Source organism: Pleurodeles waltl, chromosome 3_1, assembly GCF_031143425.1.
Source record: "Pleurodeles waltl isolate 20211129_DDA chromosome 3_1, aPleWal1.hap1.20221129, whole genome shotgun sequence".
NCBI classification, from domain to species: Eukaryota; Metazoa; Chordata; class Amphibia; order Caudata; family Salamandridae; genus Pleurodeles; species Pleurodeles waltl.
The window spans coordinates 1,037,360,937-1,037,382,103 of record NC_090440.1 but is presented as its reverse complement, the minus strand read 5'-3'; positions in this window follow the sequence as shown (position 1 = coordinate 1,037,382,103).

Genomic DNA, 21,167 nt, shown 5'->3' with positions numbered 1-21,167 from the left:
GGCGAGTAAAGGTAAGTGTTTTAAAAAAAATTTAAATAATGTTTATTCCCCTGTATCCCCCCCTCCGCGCGCCGCCCCGCTCCTTCCGCACCCGCAAGCCGTGACTGGAAGCGCCATAAGATAGTTGTGACAGAGAATGAGTGCAACACGTTTGAACGAGGCTGGGGAGGCCAAACTCCGGACACACAGAGGAGCAGAATTCACTGTGACTGAATACAAAAGAAAATCGATCTCACCAACCCAAACACATGCCATAGTCATCATGCAAAGATAACCATATTTGCCTGATTACGCACACCAAGAAAATAAAAAGGTTGCAACTGAGCAGAGTTAAATATCCCTAAAAAATACAGTGCACTTTTGTTAACATAAACACAATGTGACTGTCACACAGGAAACATCTATATCACGCAAAAAGCATGCTGTGCAAACCCACGCACCAAAAAACAAACCTACTTCCTGTGATTCAGAATGAATATTGTGGAAGATAAAGGGTGGAAGAAAGCGATTAATATGAGCAATGTATGTACAAAACTCGAGGCGTGCTGTGTATGAGTATTGCAAACGCGGGAGCTGCTCACCCCAGGCCTAAATTGCAACGTGTGACCTGCCACAGCGTGCCACAGGCTGACACAGACTACTGGAAAAGTCAATCTCATCGACATTCAGCTGCAGTTAATGCCGACACTCATGTAAGAGCATCAGCACGGAGGGTCGTCATCGGACAAGAAAGGCCCTGAAAATAGCAGCACACTCTCGATCAAACGGAGCAGGGTGAGTCCAACAGGTCACCAAGATAGGGTGCACATGATATTTCCGAACACTTCGGAAAACATGTTAAAATGCCCCGCTATGACAGACAAAAACGTACTGCGAACCTCCCTGCTCTAATTAATGCTGCTCTATGTTATTTTGTTCCATCATGACCTCAAAATGTTTATTGTTTTTTTTCTCACGTAAACAACACAAAATGAAGTCAATTACATTACCTTGCAACAATCCAAAAAATCGCACTGCACTGATGAAGAGTGGCAAACATTAAAAAAAATTCTAGCATTCGCGCCAAGAATTTTTCAATTCTATTAAGGACACGGAGGCGAGGATTATGCTTCTCTTTCCATGCTTTATTTTAACAGCAGCCAATGAAAATCATGGAAAGTAAAAAACTACATGACCCAACTCTGTCATATCACATGATCAACCATAGAGGAGGAAGCCTATAAAGTGTTGCATCACACCCAGCCACTCCTCTTTCTTTGTCCAAAATTCGCAACAGAAAAGTCAAAGTTTTAACGTAAATACGCAAACGAAAATCCTGAAAACAGATGAACTGGCATCCCACTTGACTGGAAGAAGAACGATATTGCGGCAGTCCGCACTACTTCTCATCATTTCCTAGAAAAAATGAAAAAATCCAGGCCATAAAAACTGAATAGCATAATAAATACTTATATCAACTATTAAATAGGGAGGGATAGCACTGGAGTACATTAACTTGCACAAAAAATCAATAACATGAAACTTTACAATCATATATATCTATAATATACAGTGCGGCGGGATAATCCTCGCCTCCGTGTCTTTAATAGAATTGAAAAATTCTTAGCGCGAATGCTAGAATTTTTTTTATTCTATGTCAGGACCGGAGGCTCAGATTATGCTTGTTCAAAGCTGATTTACCACCACAGATGCTATATCAACAATAGATTTATAATAAAATGTTTTAAAAGTTGAAGGTGAAGACCAATCTGCTGCCTTTAAAATGTCCTCTATGCGAGAACCCAAACCTAAAGACTTCGATGCCATAGCTCCTCTGGCCGAATGCGCACCAAACTTAGAAGCATCAATACCTGCTTCACTCAGCAACCAACGCATCCATCTAGCGAGTGTGGCTGAGGAAACAGGATGATATGGTTTAACTAAGGAAACGAGTAATTGACCTTCCATATCAGAACAAAATTATTCTGTACTCACCTCGTAAGCTTTAAGACATTGCACCACACAAAGCTTGGGATTGTCCACAAAACAGGTGTAAGATACTGACTTCAAATTGCATTTTGTTCTACGCGAAATGGAGAAAGATACTCCTTTAGGAGAAAACACTCTCCCAGCCAAATCAAGAGCTCTAACATCTGAAACTCTCTTACAAGATATCAAACACAATAACATGGTGAGTTTAGCTGATAACTGTATACTAGACAAAAATCTATTAGCTGGCCAGGATTCTAAAAATCGAAGGACAACATTAACATCCCAAAGGGACGAATAACGGGGGCGAGGGGGATTAGCTAACCTGATACCCCTCATTTATTTACACACAATAGGAGACTCCCCGATGGGTTTACCCTCCACTGGTAAATGACCTGCTGAAATAGCGGATCTATAATTATTAATAGAACGGTAAGCTAAACCTGACGCTGCTAGGGAGGAAAGGAAATTCAAGACCAGACAGTTACCTGCTGAAGAAGGATCTGCACTCCTAGAACTACACCAAGCACTCCATCGCTTCCACGCCGAAGCGTATCTTTTGTGAGTACTGGAGGACCAGGCACCCGCAATGTAGTCGTAAGACTCTTGCGAACGCCCTGGGATGACCCATCTTTCCCTGAAAGACGCCATGCCATCAGGGATAGCTTGCCTGACAGGATCAACGGATGCGACAGACCCCAAGGGTCCTGGAGAAGATTCTCTCGGAAGGGAAGAAGGATCGGATGATCGCAACTCAGTTCCATAGCTACCGGAAACCAAGCTTGAGATCTCCAAAGGGGCGTCACTAGAACTAGCTCTGCTTGTTGGCGTCTGACCTGAGCCAAGACGCTGGGAATCATCAGGAAGGGAGGAAAAGCATAACTCAGTTCCAGAGACCAGCCCTGAAGGAACGCATCTGTCCTTGATGCCTCTGGATCTGGTCTCCAACTGAAAAAACGTTTCATCTGCCGATTGAGTCGAGATGCAAACAGATCGATCGAGAAGGGACCCCACTGGAAAACTCTGGGGTGCAACCTCCAATCGCTGAAGTCTCTCAGGTGACGAGAGTTCCAATCGGCCACTAAGTTGCTGGCCCCGGGATGGTATTCCGCCACTACTGAAATCCTGTGTTGAAGGCAAAAATTCCAGAATTCCTTGGCTATCTCCGCCAGAATGCGGGAACGAGTTCCCCCCAACTTGTTGACATATCTCACTGCCGAGATATTGTCCATGCGAAGCAGAATACAACAATTCGTTTTGACGGGGGAAAGACTCTTGATTGCAAAAGAGCCTGCTAGGAGTTCCAAACAATTTATGTGGAGACTCAACTCCGAGTTGGACCATCTGCCTCCCGTGGACACTGATCCGCACCGGGCTCCCCAACCCCACCGACTGGCGTCGGACTCTATCACTACATCCGGGAGAGAGCTGAATATGGCTCTGCTGTTCCAGGCTTCCATATGCTCGAGCCACCAATGCATCTCTGCCCGGGCCTCCTCTGACAGGGGAATCTGGTCTGCATAACGAAGTCCCTTCTGAAGGTCAGAAATCTTCAAACGTTGAAGGGCTCGGTAATGCAAGGGACCCGGGAAGATCGCCTGAATCGAAGAAGAAAGCAGGCCCACCATGCGCGCAATCGCTCTCAAGGAAACAGTCTGTTTGGATAATAGACACTTCAATTCTCTCTTGATTGAACGGATCTTCCCGGAAGGAAGAATCAGAAGAGACTGCAACGAGTCTATCTGGAATCCCGGGAAGTCTATCTGATGAGAGGGGACTAGAACCGATTTTTGGGCATTTATTATGAAACCCAGACCTTGTAGTAGAGACACTGACCAAGCGAGATGATTTAACAGGAGGACCCGATCCTGGGCCATGATAAGAATGTCATCTAGGTATACAATCAACCTGACCCCTTGAGATCGAAGGAATTCCACTACTGGGCGCATAACCTTTGTGAAACACCAAGGGGCGGAGGATAGACCAAAGGGGAGTACCTTGTACTCGTAATAATCGGTCTCCCAACAAAACTGAAGAAACCTTCGATGGGGAGGAAAAATCGGAATGGTCAAGTAAGCGTCCTTTAGATCTAAGCGGACTAACCAGTCTCCTTCTTAGAGAACATCTCTCAGTAAATGGATACCTTCCATTTTGAAATGGCGATATAGTAAAAAAACGTTGAAGTCTATTAAGTTGAGAACTAGGCGCGAGCCGCCCCCCTTCTTGTCTACCAGAAATACTGGGCTGACAAACCCTGACGGATGATGAGGAACTCTGATAATGGCACCCTTTTTGAGCAGAGACGAAATTTCTGCGGAAATAAGACTGTGTTCTTGAAGGGAAAAATATCCCTGCCTGGGAAGGCATGTCTGATAAGGGGATTCGTTAAATTCTAGCTTGAACCCCTGCACGGTCTCTAGGACCCAAGCATCCGATGACATCAGACGCCAATTCTCCAAAAACTTCTGAGTTCTGCCCCCCAAAATTACTTCTGAACTCAAGACCAAGCTCACCTGTGGCTCCCAACTCTTGGGAGAAAGATTGTTGACCTTTGGATCTCCCTCTGCGGAATCTGCCTCGACCGTACCTAGGTCTTGACGGGTAGAAGGTAGATGAGGAGGAATCGTAGCCCTGATAACCCCCCTCTTCCTTGTTGGAAGGATCCACGATGAAGGCCTTGTTGATTGAAACGGCCGAAGGCACGCCCTCTGTAGCGTCCGGCCCCTCGAAAAAGTGGACGTAGCACTCTCCAGATGGATCCTTGTGCCTTGTCCAGACTAGCGTAGGTGGATACGAACTTAGACAGTTCTTTCATGAAGGGCGAGCCAAAAAGTAAACCCTGGGCCACGGGGCCTGATTCTGATGCAGTGAGGTCTGCTAGTTTGGGTTCCAACTTCATCAAAACTGATCTGCGTCGCTCAGATGAAATGGCGCAATTAGCATTGCCCAAGAAACATAGAGCTCTCTGAGCCCAGCCTACCAGAATATCTGGGTTAATAGGATCACCCGATTCCTTGGCTTGAAAGGCTAATTCGAGGATCTTGGTTAGAGGTCCGGAAATGTCTAGGAGCTTATCTTGGCAGCCACGCCATGCGGAATCAATACCCTTCTTAGGATCCTTGGTGGATTTTTTGAGGAAGGTTACTAGGGTAGGATCTAACTTTGGAGTCTCTGTAATCTTGGAAGGAAAATCAGGTCTGGGACACTCAGACCTTAATCTAGAGCGAATATCTTTATCAAATCCATGTCTAATATTGGCTTCTACATAATCCGCCATCTCAGGGGGCGGTAGCCACAGAGAAGATCTGGGATGCACGATGTCCTCTGGTTCAAAAGTCAACACCTTAGGGGTTGGAGCCTCCTGGTGATGAGCCTTCTTCTTGCGTTTGTTCGGATGAGGGCTCAGAGGAAGAAGAGGAAGAGGGTGGAGCATCTACACCCTTCTTATGTGAACCTGTATTGTAGTCATGCTCTCTTGCCATATTCCTTATTAGGGATTGGAAATCCGCAGCATGTGGTTAGAAATATTGTTTTTCGGGCTGCAGGTTTGCCGCTAGGGAAGGATCCCCCATGGTAGAAGCGCTCCCTGGAGCTGCCCAAGCCTGTTGATCGACCAAGCCCAAAAGGTGATGTTTAATGGGCTGAATGGCCTGAGCCAAGGCCTGATTAACTGAGTGACGCACACCTGCGTCAAGAGCATAAATAAGTCCTGGTCAAAGGAGCCAGCAGTATCATCCATATAGTACAATTCTTCGGCTTGGTCATCATAGCCAGCCATACTGAAATACAGCAGAGAAGAGCTCCAGTGGAGCAGTATAACCAATAAAATAATAAATCAGGGCAGTAATCACAAATTTAAATTTTTTAAGGTGTGGAGGGAGCTGCCCTGAAGGAGTTAATACCCCTAAGCCAGGCCCAGCCTGAATCAAAATTGTTTCAACCCCAGTGTCCAAGCACTGGGGCGTAGATGGGAGCTAAGCCGGTGAAATTAATTCAAGAGGGTCTTAAAAGGCAGAAAGAACTCTAGCAAAATCCCCAAGATGAGAATGTTAATGGCGCAGGAGTGCAAAAATCACACAAGGCAGTGCCTCTTAAACCGCCCTCGAGTGGAGATAATTACACCCAGGCCGCGCTAGGAGCGAGTGCTTATTCTGCCCCCCCGGGGTTGAAAAATAATGAGGGAAGCGCTCCGATCGAGCGCGAGGGCACACAAAGAGGAAAAACGCTCCGACCGAGTGTGATTAATTGTCTGGCTCGCGAAGGCACACGAAGCAGCGACGCTCCGGACGATTGTGAGAAACTCGGCTTGGAGAGAATGCGAGGAAGGCTTCACAAGCGCATCAGCATGTACACGCGGTGAAGCCGGGGGAATGAAGACGTAGACCCATAAAACGCGCTCACGCTGAGCGCGGGTCATAAAATAAGGGTAGAGAGAAAAGAAAAGAAAAGAAAACCTCACTGGCATGTAGAAAGGCTGCGCTGGAAGCGCGAGTCCTCGCTCCCTGCTCCCACTCCAGTATAAGAGAAAGCGTTCCAAGGGACGCTTAAAACGGAGGGGAAAGGCCCGCTCCAACACTTTTAAAATCTCTATACAGTAAAGTAAAATTAAATCACACTTATCTGGCTGCGAAGCAGCAAAGAAAGAGGAGTGGCTGGGTATGATGCAACACTTTATAGGCTTCCTCCTCTATGGTTGATCATGTGATATGACTGATGTTGGGTCATGTAGTTTTTTACTTTCCATGATTTTCATTGGCTGCTGTTAAAATAAAGCATGGAAAGAGAAGCATAATCTGAGCCTCCGGTCCTGACATAGAATTGTATGTATTAAAACACACATCAATTCCAGTTTGTAAAGGCTGCATCACAGAGCTAATATGTCAACCTGAGGGAAAAAAATGTGCATGCAATACATGCCATTACCATATTGCCACTGCAAACATTTGAGCAACTTCTCAAAGATGAGGCGCTCCTGGGACTGGAGTTACAGTAAAAAAAAGTCTAGCTGTTGCGTCAAGAATTTTTCAATTCTATTAAAGTGGCGAGGATTATACTTCTCTTCCATGCTTTTAATTTTTAACAGACAATCGGAAAACAAGCAAAACATCACTTCCTGTGACACAATATTACATGACTACCATAGAGCCTAGCCCCCTATAAACCCTTTAGGGATATAACGTCTTCCCTTTCTTTGCGAGAGTCCAGTAACAGTAAAAAGTCTCAAGAACAATCCCCAATGGAAGGAAAAAACTGCAAGCCACACAGGAACTACAACGGGTCCACTTAGGATCCAACCAACGAAGGGACCAAAGGACCGGTTCCGAGATGGAGATCAGATGACAGGAATGACGTCAACTCTGAAGAATCAGGAGTCACTTGTCTTCAGTGCCTAGGGGTATACAAATAAATTGAGCCATAAACACTGGACTATACCCTTTGACATTACATATAATTTCAAAAAGGTGGGTAAGAAAAAGAGCACAGCATCAAATTAAGACCTATCTATAACGTGTGATACAATTATACAAAAACACTTTTCCGAGGGAGGGATAATCCTCGCCTCTGTGTCCTTCATAGGATTGAAAAATTCTTAACACGACAGCTAGAAAATGTTTAACTGGTGTCAGGACTGGAGGCTCCGATTATGCTAGTTTAAAGCTGGTCTAGAACAATTGTTACGATGTCTAAAATGGGGTTGTAGTAAAAATCCTTAAAGATAGATTCAGACGACCAGTCAGCCGCTCTCAAAATGCCCTGTAGGCTAGATCCTAAAGAAAACGCCTTAAAAGCCATGGCGCCTCTCGCAGAGTAAGCCCCACACCGAGTGGTATAAATGCCACCGCATCCATCTAGCCAGGGTGGCTAAAGATACTGGGCGGAAAGGCTTTAGTAAAGAAATTAATAACTGACCACCCATGTCAGAGCGAAATTCGGATGTACTTACCTCATATCCTTTTAAACAATTCACAACACAGATGTGAGAATTATCCGGGAAACTAGGATAAAACACAGACTTAGTATTACACTTGGTACGGCAAGAAATAGTAAAGGATACTCCCTCAGGAGAAAAAACTCTACCTGACAGGTCTAAATCCCTTACATCAGAAACTCGTTTACATGATACCAAACACAACAGCATAGTAAGTTTAGCAGAGAGCTGCTTCCTGGAAAGGTAATTATTGGCTGGCCAAGATCTAAAAAACTTAAAACAATATTAACATCCCAAAGGGTAGAATAGCGCTGTTGAGGAGGATTAGAAAAAGGAATCCCTCGAAAGAGTTTACACACAATCGGACGTTCGCCAATAGACTTCCCCTTGATAGGAACATGACCTGCTGAGATGGCCGATCTGTAATTATTAACAGATCTGTAGGCCCTACCTGACGCAGCTAAATGAGATAGGAAATTGAGTATCAAAGAACAATCAGCTGCAAATGGATCAACACATCGTTCACTGCACCAAGTATGCCAGCATTTTCAAGCGGATGCGTAACGCTTATGGGTGCTAGGGGCCAAGGATCTCACAATGAAATTGTGAGATTCACGTGAAAGTCCTGGAAGAGACCATGGTTCCCTGAAATTCTCGACGTCACCAGAGTGCACTAAAGGATGGGGAAGGCCCATCGGGTCTAGTAATAGGTTTCAATGATGCGGAAGTAAAACTGGAGGAGAGCAAGTCATCTCTAGAACTACAGGAAACCATGTTTGAGCCCTCCAGAGGGGCGTGACAAGCACCAGCTCTGCTCTAAGACAACAAACCTGAGTCAGTACTCTGGGTATCATCATGAATGGAGAAAAAGCATATCCCAGGAACTGAGACCAGTCTGCAGAAATGCATTGGTTGCCTCAGCCTCCGGATCCAGACGCCAACTGAAAAACCAATCCAACTGCCGGTTGAGGCGAGACGCAAAGAGGTCTATTGCAAACGGGTCCCACAGGCGTTGGTAAGAATGAAATATTCTCGGTGAAGTCGCCAACCGCTGAAGTCTCGAAGGTAACGAGACTGCCAATCGGCTACTGTATTGCTCTGACCCAGGAGATACTCTGCTACTTTCAAAATCCGATGTTGAAGGCAAAAGTGCCAAAAGTCCTTGGCAATCTCCACTGGGAGGCAGGGTCTCTTCCCGCCCAGCCTTTTGACATAACGGACTGCTAAAATGTTGTCCATCCGGAGAAGGATGCAACAATTTGACATCTCTGGGGAGAGCCTGCGAATCGCAAAGGAACCCTTCAAGAGTTCCAAGCAATTGATATGAAGTTCCAGCTCCGCTCTCGACCAACGACCCCCTGTAACTATCGAGCCGCAATGGGCTCCCCAGACCTAGCGGCTGTCATTGGATTCGATCACGATCTCTGGAGACGAGCCAAAGATCGTTCTGCCATTCCAAGCATCCACATGACTGAGCCACCAATGGATCTCGGTCCTGGCCTCGAATGAGAGGAAAACAAGGGCAGAATAGCTGAGGTTCTTTTGGAGATGGGAGATCTTCAGACATTGAAGGGCCCGGAAATATAGCCTGAATGGACGAGGAAAGGAGGCCCACCATCTGAGCTAGGCATCACAAAGATACCATCTGTTTAGATAACAACGTCCTCAACTCCTTCTTTATATTGTGGACTTTGGAAGGAGGAAGTATCAACTGAGCTAGGACAGAGTCCACATGATAGCCCAGAAACTCCAGTCTCTGGGGAGGAACTAGGACGGTCTTCTGACTGTTGATGATGAAACCCAATTCGAAGGAAAGAAATCGCCCACTCCAGATGGGTCATTAGAAGAAGAGGGCACGGAGACATGATGGTAAGGTCGTCGAGATATATGATGAGACGAATGCCTTTGCCCTGAAGCTGTTCAGCAACTGGGCGCATCACCTTCGTGAAGGCCCAAGGTGCTGAAGACAGGCCGAAAGGAAGAACCTTGTATTCATAACAACAGCCCTGCCATAGAAACTGGAGAAATCTATGATGAGGAGGAAAAATAGGGATGGTCAAGTAAGCATCTTTTAAGTCTATGCGGACCATCCAATCTTTTTCTCTTAAGGCGTCCCTTAGTGAGTGTATGCCCTCCATCTTGAAAGAGAGGTAAATGATCCAGCCATTGAAATCTTTCAGATTTAGGACCAGTCAGGAACCGCCACCCTTCTTTTCTACCAGAAAAATCGGACTGAGAAAACTGTGAGGGTGAGGATAGGAGGCCACTATGGCCCATTTGGCTAGAAGAGCTGTGACTTCCAAGGATATAAACTCCCGATCATTTAGGGAAAAAAAACATTTCTGGAAGAGATACCCTCTGAACAGGGGAATCGTAAAACTCTAGTTTGAAACCCTGGAGAGATTCCTGGACCCAGGGATCCTGAGTGATCTTTTGTCAGTTGTGAACAAATAAAGCTTTCCTGCCCCCCAGAATCACTTCTGAAGACAAAATAAGCCTCACCTGTAGTATTAGGCTCCTGATAGGTGGTGTAGGATACCTTAGATTTTCCTCACCAGAATCGGTTGCAAACTCCTGATTGGGTAGAACGTCGAAGAGGAATCCTGATATCCCCCTCTGGGATGTTGGTAGGAACCTCATGGGGGGCCTTGATAATAATTGCGGCCAAAGGCTCGCCCTCTGTAGCGTCCGGCCCTGTAAAAAAGTGGGTGAATAACCTTTTTTGTGGAGCCCTGGGCCTTGTCAAGGTTGGCTGAGGTGGAGGCAAGCTTCGAAAGTTCCTTGAGAAAAGGAGATCCAAAAAGCAGTCACTGAGCAAAAGGACCTGATTCAGACGAGGCCAAATCTGTCAGTTTGGGATCCATCTTGATTCAAATGGAGCAACGCCACTGACTAGAGATGGCGCAGTTTGCGTTTCCCAGAAAGCACAAAGCTCTCTGGGCACCACCAACCAGAACTTCAGGGTTAACAGGGCTACCTGATGCCTTAGTCTGAAAACCCAGCTCCAACACCTTAGTAAGAGGGCCTGAGACATCCAGGCTTTTGTCCTGACAACCTTGCCAGGCACAATCAATGACCTTTTCAGGGTCTTTGGAGAATTTCTTAAGATAGGTTACCAGGGTGGGATCTATCTCCGGAGTCTCAGTAACGTTTGAGGGAAATCAGATCTAGGACATTCACACTTCAGCCGAGACCTGACATCTTTGTCGCAACAATGGGGAAAGTGTGCCTGAATGTATTCGGCCACCTCCGAAGGCAGAGTCCAGGAGGAAGATCTAGGGTGGACGATATCTTCTGGTTTAAAAGTCAGTACTTTCAGAGGCTGAGAAGCCACTTGAGTGTGCCATGATTTGGCTTTTCGTTTACGAGGAGGAGAATCAGAGTCCTTATCCGGATTGTTAGAGGAAGACGAGGAATCTGAATCCTCCTTACTCTCATCCCTTAGATGAAGCGACTGTTAGGATGAGCAACCGTGCTCCTTAGTCAGTCAGAAAATTATTTATTCGGCAGATTGACATAAAAGCACAGATCCAGTTATAAATAAAGTAGAAAATAACTAAAACGCATTTCAAGATGTATAAAAAATGAGTACCTATCAATACAATACAGACTCATGTTATATCCTTGAGACATAAACACACATAACAAGTTAAAACCGTTATAACTATATAAGAAATAAAATGTGACGTTTAATTAATTGGGTTAAAACATCAAAATTTTGTTTCATAAACTTGTCCATATCTGAATTAAGCTAAAATGCTGCTTAGTCAACCAGTTCATATTGTTTCCTGATTGTGATTTTGGCCCTAATAAAATTTAGTACAGAGTAACATATTTGAATTGTTGCCAATTTTTGAACATGAATCAATGCATCCTTATGGGATACAAATTTTTATTTAAATAAGCCAGGCAGAATAAAAACATGTCTAGGTGCAGTATACAGTGTACAAAATAAAAAGAAATGACATGTACTCTACTTAGATCTAGCATCGCAAGGGCAATTTGGAAGCTCTTTTGCCAAAAGCATATTTTGGCAAAGGTCACTCTAAAACGAATTAAATTCAATCTGAAGAGGGATAACAGAAAACATAGTTGGGGGTCGAGAACCAAGTTAAGTAGGGTTCCAAAATATCTGTGGTTGAAATTTGAACATAGGGATCAAAAGTTTTCAGTTTCAAAGCCCCATGGAGTCTGAAATTCAAAGTATACTCGTGTGCCGTTTTTTCACCAGCTCCTTTGCATTTATGGGTAGGGACCTTGGCTCAAGGAACATACTCTCAAGCCCCAAATTTTGAAAAGATGCATGCAAATGCAGAAACCAAGGAATTCTATTTATTTTAGCCAGTTGAATACAATCAGTCAAACAGTCTTGTACCAAAATAGCCTCAGGATTACTCCAACAGTAAGAGAGGGGCAACCGCAATCAAGTCTTCTGTGTCGTAAGCCCAATTCCTGGTGGCAGATAATATTTGCTACATTCTTGGGTACCTGCAATAAACTGTGAGCAAATGTATTCTCAGCACGTTGAAGCTGATCTGATTTAGCATAGCCCCATTTACCCGCCCCATATGTGGCTGCTGAAACACATTTAGAGTTATAAAGCCTAGAGATCTGGTATGCTGGTCTATGACCCAGTTTATAGGCAAAGCGGAAAACCTGCTTCATCGTTTCTCACCGTTTGCTATGTCTTAATTCTAAGATGGGTGTTCCATAGCATAGAGGAACTTACATGCATACCTAGGTATCAGAAGTCTCTAATTTTGTTGATGATGTTTCCTTCCATAGTACACTGTTTCGACCTTGTATTTCGAGGGCCACAAGTCATAACATATGTCTTTGTGTAATTAACTTTCAAATCAAGATCCTGCATGAAAGTTAAAAAGAGGTCCAACATACCTTGAAGACCATTTCCTGTGTGCACGATTATAACCGCGTCATCAGCATACAGTAATACTGGGAGCTGTCTCGGTCCCATCCTAGGAAAATCCTTCCCATTTTTTACTAAGAAGTCATAAAGCCCACCAATATATAGCAAAAATTGGAATGGCGCTAGGATGCAACCCTGTCGTACTCCTTGCGTAGTTGGAAAAGAGTGAGTTCTCTCGCCATGAATACCGTATTGCACTGAGACCAATAGATCAGTATGTAATCACTTTATTAGCACAAACAGATTTGAATCGATCCCTTAGTCAAGGATTGTACAAGTTATTCAAAATCAGCTTGTTGAGGGTTTGCAAAAGAACTTGAACTGGAAGGATCTTGCGAAAACAGCAGCTCTTCCTGGCTGCTAGAATGTGTGACCCAGCCCTGCTGCTCAGCGAAACCCAATAAGTGATGCTTAATTGGCTGGATAGCTTGGGATAAGGCCACATTGACAGTGTGCCAAACACCAGCATCAAGGGCATAGACAAGGTCTTGCTCAAATGACCCCACGGAGTCATCATAAAAGGTACCTTCCCCAGATTCTCATTCATAACCAGCCATGTTGTAGAGTATCAGGTCACAAAAGTGGGATTTTTTTAAATGGGCAGAGGAAACTGCCAATAGGAACTTCAAACAAAGTGGGGAGGAAAGCTGACAAACTTTAAAGTGGGCTAATATGCTCAGGGTGAGCCCCAAGCCAGTAGTAAAATGTGGAGGAAGGCCTGCGTAAAATATAGAAAAATCCACTAATAAAGTGGCATTCCAGCGAGGAAAAGCCTAGTAATAATTATTACAGCACAATAGCAACAGCCAATGGGGCGTATGACAGAGAGCTGGTTAAAAAATCTGAAAGAGACGAATACACGCGTCTCACTGGTGTTCAAAGCCCCAGGGGAATAGGCTGACAGAGTAAGAATGAAGCGCGCAGGCGCCCGAAGCAGGAACACCAAAAATAGAAAGAGGACAGCACGTCAAGCAAGACACGCTGTCCTAGCTCTCCTGGCTCACGCTCCACTAATAATTAAAGGTGATGGTCAAGGAAACCCCGCACCGGGAGGAAAAATGCTCCAACAATGCAGAGGACGTGCGAAATGAACGCACGATAAGGATCAGCAGCGTCCGATCTTACAAAGCACAATTATACAATACTGAAACGAAACAGGAGCGCTGTGCGGGCAAGCGCTATGGAATTACAAAAGCGCTTGAACGTGACGCGCGTCCTGCAGCACAAACACATACAAATATAGATAATAAGACACTTAACTGGCTGCGAAGCTGCAAACAAAGAGGAGGTGTTATAACCCTAAGGTGTTTATATAGGGCTAGGCTCTATGGTAGTCATGTGATATTGTGTCACAGGAAGTGATGTTTAGTTTAGTTTGTTTTCTGATTGGCTGTTAAAAGCATGGTAAGAGAAGCATAATCAGAGCCTCCAGTCCTGACATAGAATTGTGTTCCTTCAAACTCGCTGGCCGCCTCTGATTCAGGATGGGAGTGACAAAAATGTGGAGAGATTCTGGGGGAGAAAATGTTAATAAAAACACACTCCAAAGCATTTCGTCTCTCCTGCTGCCGTGGAGCTTGAAGGGGAGAGGCAAAAGAAAGAAGTGGTGTTTGCTTCCCCAAGTGGGAACAGAATGCCCAGACGTGGGTCTCTTGCTCCTCATGCCACTGGAGTCAAGCTAGCCTGGCTGATGAAGGGTGATACCCTGAAACCGGTCCTACGATGCTTGTTTCCAGTCCAGGGAGGACCTGGCTCGGCAGTTCGGGCTGGACTGTTCCCACTGGGAACAGGGTCAAGACTGATTTGCATGTGGCTGGGTCTAAACTGGAAAGGCATGGGTGGCAAAAAAACAATGGATTTAGGCCCAGATCTCTGTTCTGGGGGTGAATGTTTGACATTGTTCAGCATTCCGTCCATCACTTGTTGTTTTTGCAGGTGTTTAAGCAACTCGTCAAAGATGAGGACACTCCTGTTACAGGACCTACGGTAGTGTTCCTGCGAACATGCCGGCTGCCGATTCTGCGAGTGACTGGAATGTGGAGAGACTGTGGGGGAGAAACTTAATGAAAAACAAAACGAAGCATTTTGGCTCTCCCACTGCCGTGGAACGCAAAGAGGAGAGACAAAAGAAAGAAGTATTGCTCATGCAAAGCGCTTCAATACTGCCGATGGAGTTTGAGAGGTATGAAACTTCAAAGCGCCATGGAGCTTGAAGGGGACAGACAAAAGAAAAAAGTGATTTGCCCTGAGAAAACATATCCGCAATCGTGCAATTATCCATGTAACAGGGTCAGTTTGAAGGCGTGACAAACCAGCCTCAAGGCGGGACAAACTTAAGCAGTTACCAATGACATCAAGATATTTATGCAAGGCAAGCCCAGGGACGAATGAAAGAGATGGGCATGAGATGGGAGTGGTTAAAGCACAGAATAGATTACAACACGTCTGAAAAGCAGTGCTTATGCCCTGCTATGCTCAACCTAAAAATGTGAAGTGCACCTGAAAAAAATTACAGCCTCTATTTTGCCCCCAAATTAAAGGAAGATTATGGGTATTTGCATTGCACATCAGGCTTGTTTGTGTTCCTTACTTCACCAGATTCCAACCTGTCCTTACATGTGAAAGGACAGTTTCGCTGTTTAGTCAGTTATTCTCGCTTCACTAATTGAACTGTGCAATCTTTTCATCACCCTTCTTATCTTTTCTGGATCACAGTCAGCATGGCTCACAGAGCATTCTGCTGCTTCTAGCCTGTTTCTGCATCCTCCACCAGCTTCATGACTCCATCGCTGCTTCCATGGAGCGCATAAAATGCCCCGCATGTGAGGGATCTTGCCACCTGTATAGTCTAAGCAGGTCTGCCTCCTGGCTCGGATGAGGATTAAAAGTAGGCCTGGGCCAAAAAAACAAAAAGTGGCCTACACTTATGGATTATGATTTTTCAGAAAATATTGTTTTGTTAGAATCGGGGTAATTATTTTCCTCTCACTTAAATTCTTTTCATCTTTTCCTTTTTTTGTCGTTCTTTTCCACAATGTACACCTCACTTTTCCTTTCGTCTCCACACACCGTCCCTCGCTCATTCCAATTTGTTACTCCTCCACCATGTCTATTCTTCCTTCCCTTTGTCATTTTGTCCCAGGAAGAATGTTCTTCACAACAATGTTGTCAAAACACAATTGTTTTGAGGTGTCAAAAACGTTTTTGTTTTGCTCAGTTTCGTTCTTGACCTTATTTTTTTCTCCTCTCAATGGAAAAAGGGAGCCCCCTCACAGTTTTGAAGATGACAAGGTGGCAGCAGACACCTGTGGCTCATCTGTCTGCTGTTGGAGACAAAAGTAGAGCCTCTTAAATAGCCACCGTTTGTAATCTGACTCCATGCATGGGCACCCCCTTTCACTCCACTTCCACATAATATTAGTGCTGTGATGCTCAAAACAGCATTGCCACTTCCAGAGGTGACTCCGGGTGGGAAGGAGACCCGCCACATGCTGTGCCTGTACAGTTTGGCCCATTGTCCTACTGCGCATGACAACGAGCCACCCAGGGTCCGTACTTGGTCATACCAAGGTCTGATCTCTGCTCTTCGCTTGCAGCAGTCTTTCAGGTTGTGTGCCTGCAACCAAAAGGGCCCAGACAAATGGTGATAGTTTATTTGCAGCTGAAAAGGCCCACCACCTGGTCTTTGCCACAGACCCCTCAGGCAATTGCTTCTTGTCCGCTGGGCCAATCCGACCCTGTTTGCGTCATTTACCAGAGCTATCCTTCTTCTAAGCTGTAAAAAAGAAGATACAAAAAGCCCACTGGCACAACACAATCCATGCATCGCCACAGATGTGTATTCATTCAAGCATATGGTGTGAACTGGAATGGTTTAATTCTAAAATGGATGCTGCGTGCTTACATGCATGACAATGGAGGTGCTCAACGTGTATATCATGGTGCAATAGCAGCCATTTTGAGAGATTTTTTTCCCTACAGTTCTAATATGGTCAATGGTCATTTTAGAACGGTAAAATAAGCATACCAAAATAAAGTGTGCTGGAGCTGAAAAAAAGGAAGCAGATAGCCTGGTAGCACCTGGCATCTGTCGAGCGTTTGAGTAAAAAAATAAAAATAATGGGAAGGGGAACAAGGATGGGCAGGAAAGAACTAAGGAGCAACACGTGACTCAGGAAGGACTGAGAAGGTGCAGGGGGTGAAGTAGAGGAAGAACCTGGAGACAGCGGAGGAGGCAGGGGCATTAAAAACAATAATACAAAAATAATTAATGCCAATTTTTGTGTGGGGTACTTTTTCAGGATGTTCACATTGGTGAAATGCCATTGGCCCATAACAGCCCTGACAGACAACCATATTAATCAATACTTAAAGCCAGCTGAAGCACTGGAACCAATGGCTGAAAGGGTCAGCCCCAAGGAGATCTACAACAGCAGCTCAGCCAAACCCTCAAGAATCGTAGCCCTGAATATGTTTGAAAGTGCGCTGAAGTCCACGCAAACACTGACCAGAAGCACGCCAACCCTTGTGAAGGGGACAATCAGGAGCACACCAAAACCTTGATATTTGGGATAGTAGGCATCAGGAAAGAAGAGAATAAGTAAATTCTGCGTAAAAAAACGAGAATCCCAAAACACAAAATGCATGAAGCACCCCATAAGCCTGAGAAGAAGCTGCAGGCACCTCAAACCCAGCAGAAGGGTGAACCCGATGTTTTCGATAGGAATGGACAGTGACCCAGCTCTGCGCAGCCACCTCTCTCACTGATCCAAGTTCAGAGAACCCCATAGAACCCCAAGAAAACTCAACATTGCTCTGGAGGACACCCCATGCCCTTTATGACTGAGCCACTACAGCAAGGGGATGCCAGGTTTTCATAGCTTCTTCCAGCTTGGCAGGGCCGATTCACACAAAACACACCACAAGGGTGACTGGGTGTAATGACACAATCATTTCGAACAACTTGAATTATTGGATTAGCACAAAAAGTTAAAACAACGATTTAGCTAGAGGCTATTTGCAGCTTGTAGCACATAAAAATGATTTTTAATAACAAGCAAACAGAAAAACAGGATTCCCGGGTGAGACATCAGGCAGTATGTCTTCAAAGCACTTGACAGGTCACCATTGTGTTTAAATGTAAAAAGTATGAGCGTCTGTTCTCAAATATAAAATAAACTTCAGAATATGTGTACTGTGTTAATTGAAAAGTAACAAAGTCAGACGTGGTAACGGTTACAACGTTTTAAAAATTCTTTATTTTACCAAAACACAATATAGGACGATCAAATAACCAATCTTCACGGGTAAAGGGGACGAGTATAGCTAAAAACTAGAACAACTTCGACATGGTGCAAAGCAGTTAAACATTCCATGAGGCAAGGAGACTATTCCAAGTTAAGTCGGTGGCAATTAGTAACGCATGAGCACTATAAAGCGGCCACTGCCCCCAATAAAAAATTATCTTCAATATACATCATGGTGTCACTTGGCTAGTGGGAGCCTTTGGGAACAAGTGTCTGCAGAGAGGTGAACACAATCAATTTGTGAATGTTTCCTTTCACAGCAAGGAATTAGAAGCTGAAAAACCGTAATGTAACCTTGGGACATCCATGTAATAGAAACATCATGTTGGATTATAAGATTATTGGTGGTTTCACCTCATGACCCACCGTCCACCACTCTTTAGGCCCTATGTACCTTTTGCAGGTTCCACTCATTGCCGTCATACTGGCCAAAAAGTCTTTTGCGAGGTTAAGCTTGGTATGAGAGGCCAATCGGGTAATGTAATCGGCGAGTAAAAAGGTGCCTGGCCCCTTTTGTGCCACCCCTGGCTTTATGGTAAATTAACACCCATTGGCATAATTGTGAATCTTGGGTAATACAGTCTGCCCTTTTACCCAACCTTACACCCTCAACAATCACCGAAAATAGGGATTCCAGGCCATTCCTTCAATTTGTGTCTGTTTGGGCTGTAAAACCCGTTGTGTTATCATTCATTACACGACCCCTTCAGAGGAAGGCACTTAACGGGCGTGTTTCTGCCCTTTGTGAGATTATCATGAGAGGCTTGCTGAAGTGTTTCAAAAGTAGGATGACAGCTGAACACTAAGGCCCATATTTATACTTTTTGGCGCAAACATGCGCTAGTGCAGATTTGCGTGCTACCGCCATTCCAACGCACCAGCCGGGCGCCTTATTTATGGGATGACGGTAGCCGGTGCTGCGGCCTGGTTAGCGTCAAAATAAATGACAGTAACCGGGCTGTGGAGGCGAAGGGAAGACTGGGGGTTGTGCGCCAAAGAATGGTGCAAGTCAGGTTAGAGTCAAAAATATTGGCTCTAACCTGACTAGCATCATTTTTTGACACACAACCCCCATGGAAATGACTACTGTCTTAGAAAAGACAGGAATCATGCCCCCCTGTCCAGTGGCCATGCCCAGGGGACTTCTGTCCCCTGGGCATGGCCATTGGGCACAGTGGCATGTAGGGGGGCCCAAGTTAGGCCCCCTATGCCACTTCTACATAAATAAAATAATACTTACCTCTACTTACCGTAGATGGTACCCCCCATCCATGGGTGTCCTCCAGGGGTGGGCGAGGGTGGCAGGGGATGTCCCTGGAGGCAGGGAAGGGCACCTGTGGACTGCTTCCATGGTCAGGGACCATGGAAATGAGCCCACTGGTCCCTTAATGCCTGCCCTGACCCAGGCGTTAAAAAATTACACTAAACCGGTTTAGTCATTTTTTAAGGGCCTCCTCCTCCCGTGCCTCATTTTTGCACGGGAGTATAAATAAGGTGCAAAGGCCTTAGAGTCATTTTTTTCCCTGGAACGCCTACCTTGCATCTCATTAACGCAAGGTAGGTTTTCACGGTAAAAACATTACTCAAACTCGTCTAGCGCCAAAGTATAAAATATGGAGTTAGGTTTGCACCGGATTTGCGTAAAAAAAATGACGCAAATTCGGCGCAAACAGAGAATAAATATGCCCCTAAGTAGGGTGACTACCCTTCCATAATTTTCACAGACTGTCTGTAAATTTACCAAAATATCCGTTGTTCGGGAAGGAAGTTTCCATGGACGGCATATGTCCGTTATTTTAGCCTTTGTGCTAAAAGACAAATAAATGAGATGGCTCAGCTGAAGCACAAGGGAGGGGTTGTCCTGTGCAATGATCCAGAGTAAGGGGTAGGCAGCTAAACTAGAAACCAGCCATCTTGCCAGGGTGCTGGCTGCCTCAAAGAAATGTAAATGTGTGCAACTTGTTAATGTCCCCATGTAAAGGCTGCTTGAATGCGGGCACAGGTGTTCAGTGAGAGTACACTTTAAGCTGTCAGAAGTAAATATTTGGGGGCTCATTATGAGTTTGGGGGTCCCAATGCGGGACCGCCAACCTTGCTCAATGGACGCCACTGCCATGGTGGTGGTGTCCACCCTGCCCTGTTATAAGGTTTCTCCTGGCCTGACCTGGCTGACCGATGGAAACCTTGAAATAGAGTGTTCCTGCCAGTTGGACTGGCGGCAACAGTGATACAAGATAGTTCTCGGCTTCCTTAAAGGAGCCGAGAGCTATCTTGTAGCACAGAGGGGGCTGACAAGCAACCTCGCAATGCGCATTCCGATGGTGCTGGGATGGGGGGGCCTGCACTGCCATGCCATGGTTATTGGCAGTGCAGAAGCCCCCCGTGCGGCCTCCGCACTTGTTTTCCGCTAGCCTTTTCATGGTGGGGAAACCGCCATGAAAAGGCTGGTGGAGAACATGATTGTAATCAGAAGGGCAGCGCTGATTTCAGCGCCACCCTGGCTGATTATAACCAGGACCACCGTCAGCCCGTCTGGATCTTTGATCCTGGTGGGGAGGGCGGTCTTTAGGCGGGCCCGGTTGCCAAATTTGTAATGGGGTGGTCGGACGGCCACAGCCGTGACAGTCCGACTGCCACTACGAGGTGGTCCAACCACCACTATGAGGCTGGTGGTCTTGTGACACCCAAGCACACCCAAGCACATCTGCACCCCAGCAGGCAGGAAAATTAGTGCAGAGGCATACACACCCAGAAGGCTAGCCACACCTCTAGGGTGGGGGGCCTGGTCTGTACAACTGAGGAAAACATCTGCCATTTTGGAAAGAGGTAGAATAGAGGGTTCCGTGTATAAAAAGTGCTGCAACCCACAGGTTGTGGTCACTTTTGAGGCAGATAAGGCGCTGGGGCCAGTAGCCAATTGGCTACTTGTACCCACATCACTAACACCCGTAAATCTAGGATTTAAGGGGCTCCCCTAGCAGCAGAACCTTAGATCTGCAAGAGCATGCGACAAAAGGACAAGAGAAGACCCACATCG